This window comes from Lacerta agilis, chromosome 8 (genome assembly GCF_009819535.1).
Source record: "Lacerta agilis isolate rLacAgi1 chromosome 8, rLacAgi1.pri, whole genome shotgun sequence".
Taxonomy (NCBI): Eukaryota; Metazoa; Chordata; class Lepidosauria; order Squamata; family Lacertidae; genus Lacerta; species Lacerta agilis.
This window is the reverse complement of record NC_046319.1, coordinates 12,038,444-12,041,469: the sequence shown is the minus strand read 5'-3', so window position 1 is coordinate 12,041,469 and position 3,026 is coordinate 12,038,444.

The window sequence follows — 3,026 nt, the reverse complement described above, 5'->3', positions numbered from 1 at the left end:
CCCTTTCCCCCCCCCACGCTCCCAGGTCCATCCACGCATTTCATTCCCCTGGTATGTCACTCTGCAGTCTGAGCCAGATAGAGAGACCAGGTTTGCTGCTCAGGAAACAAGCCAGGCGTTCAAATGAGATCACAGATCTCTAGCCTGTTATCTTTTAAAGCTGGGATTTTAGGGGAGGACGGAAAGGGGCTCGACTGCCCGTTTTTAGTGCAAGGCAGGTCAGGGACACAGAGCCAGTTCTAAGTTACGCAATCCTTCAAAGACTCAAGTTTAGGGCAGGGGGTCAGTCCAAAAAATTCTGTGCAGATCTCCCCCCCCTCCCCACAGTGGCACTGTGAAGAGGCTACACCTCTCTAAGCCTTAGCAGAATAAGGAGTGTGAAAAGCATACATTTCTTTGTTTTTTTTTAAATGAATGGATTATGTAATGGCTGCATTCTATACCTCTATTTTTGATGATTGCAAAAAAAGGCACGCAAATGTTTTTCGCTTGTGTTTTAAGGAGCGTTTGAATAAACTTGAGAAAAGTTGAGCGAAGTGCTGGGTAATTCATACATATTCTTTCATAATGCTCTAGACCGAAGTGACATGACAGAAGTACATGGCACAGAGAAAGCGGGTAGGGAAAAGCTCTCTCTCTTGCTAGAACTCGTGGGCATCCAATGAAGCTGAATTATGCAGCAAGTTACACTGTGGAACTCCCTCCCACAGTGCTGTTATGTGCATAAGGCTCTACGCAATGTCGTTTATTTAAACATTTATTTTGAGAAATATATATATATAAAAGAAAAACCAGAGGAGTTACATGGCTAGCCTAGGAACTTATCCCATCATATTTAAACCCAAAATTCTTCTTTTAAATTTATCTCTGAGCCCTTCTTCCACTCTCCTCCACAATGGAGAGAGAGAGAGGGGACAAGAAGGGACCAGAGGGGGAGACATTGGAACATGTGAACTATCTAGGTCTGGAAGCAAAAAGCCTGTTTTTTCCAAAAAATTTAAAAAGAGTAATATCACACTTTTTGCTGCAGAGGGAGGGTCTGTTTCGTCTTCCACCCCCGACCCTTGCAAATAAGTTATCCCTGAAGTTCTGTTCCAGTTAGGTTTCTCCTAGAAATGTCCTTATGTACCACACACATCCCTGCAGCTCCAGAATCGGAACCACTTTTTGCGCAGGAGAAAAAGGCCATGAAAGAAAATCTCTTCCATATGAGGTACGTAACTTGACTAGACAGACAACAGGAACGGAGACACAAGCAAACGCTTCAGGTGTAGGTTTTCATCCAATTTTTTCTTTCTTAAAATAAAAAAGACAAATAATAACGCAATGTACAGCCCCTATTTCTTCCCCACCCTCCCCCCAAAAAACAAAACAAAACAAAAACTTTAGGGTTGCTCCCTCTAACCCAGCATCCCGGAAAAGCCACGAACCTTTTCAAGAACTCTGAACCTGCAAATGTTAACATGGTTATGGGGCTAACGTTGCCTTTCTGAGAGGACCCCCCCACCCCAAAAGCAATCAGAGAGCTAGCAGATTCAAGGAAGGGAAAAGGGAGAAGAGGGGACCTACTGCTAGAAAAAAGGGGGTTCATGCTGGGACAGAGAGGAGACAAGTTCTGTTTCAAAGGCACCAAAATTTCTCCAACACAACACACGGCCGCAGAAGGGAGAAGGAACTAATAGGCTTGCAACAGGAGTCCGGGGGCCAACTAATATTTCATCGAGGAGGCCGAACAGTTCTTTTAAGTCGTCCCAAAGCACCTTTGCATAACTGTGAGACTCCCCGCCCCAGGCGCCTAAAACCAGGAACTGTAGCAGTTTTAAATGGTGGGGGGGGGGCAAGCCTGTGGGTATCTGCAACGTACACGAGGGACACTCTTGCAACACCAGCTGCAAACGTGGCCCTGATTATTATTATTTTTTGGGGGGGGGGAATAAGCTCCCTCTCCCTTGCCATGAGGCTCACATGGAATTTGGTTAAGAAGACTGGAAATAGTGGAAGGAGAAGGAAGGAAGGAGATTCCTTCCATCTAAGTAGCTGAATCAGGACTATTCTCTTACAACAAAACAAACATGTAAAAGGGAGCCCCCCCCCCAATTCAAACCAAGGGTTGATCCTCCTGATTCTCTCCCCCCTCTATTCCTGGGGCTCTGCAAATAAATTCAACCATTCGCTAGGAGGCTGCCGAATCTGACAGCGCCCCTGTGTGGTGGACTGGCCTGGTATTTACAACACTCCCAAGACAGGAGCAGAAAGCTGAGGTGCCTTTTGGAATTATTGACTACAATCCCCATCGCTTCTGCTGCCATGGGCTGATGGGAGTTGCAGTTCCACAACGCCACTCCCCTGTTTTAGCGGGTGGGGAGCTTGTGGAAATCTGCAGTACGGGAGGCACCTCATCAACAGAAAAATCTACGTAATTAAGGGGGGGGGGAACCTTTTGCAGAAGCCTCGAGCTTGTGGAAATCTGTAGTGCAGCAGACCCCCCTTTTTTTTTTTAAAAAAAAAATTGAGATACTTTAAGGACAGCCTTCTTGCAGAGACCTCGAGGTTTCTTGGGAACAACAACAAAAAATATATATATACAAGAAAGATGGTCCCTTCCACAAAGGAGGAAATTGTTTCCAGCTGCAGGGGCGGGTGGGGGAAAAAGAAGGGTTAGCCTTCACCCTTCTCAAAATGCTGGTTACTGCCGCTTAACAAAATATCGGCTATGGGAAAGGAAAACAGGAAAAAAAGGGCGAATTTGGACAAAACTCAAAAGAAGAAGCAGAGCTCTCTGACGTATTGTCCCACCTCCATGCCACTCCCACCCCCACCCCGCCAAAGAAACCAAAACACAAAGCAACCTGTCTTAGGGAAAAGGGCAGGGTAGTCAATGTGGACAGGTAGCTGGAAGCTTCAAATTGCTTATCAAAAACAAAATCTTGGGTAGTCTTAAGGAGACGAGCGCCGGTGCCTGCAATCTCCCCGTCGCGTACGGATCCCATGTCCCCGTTCCACACGGCGGGAGCAGCGCTGTCGAG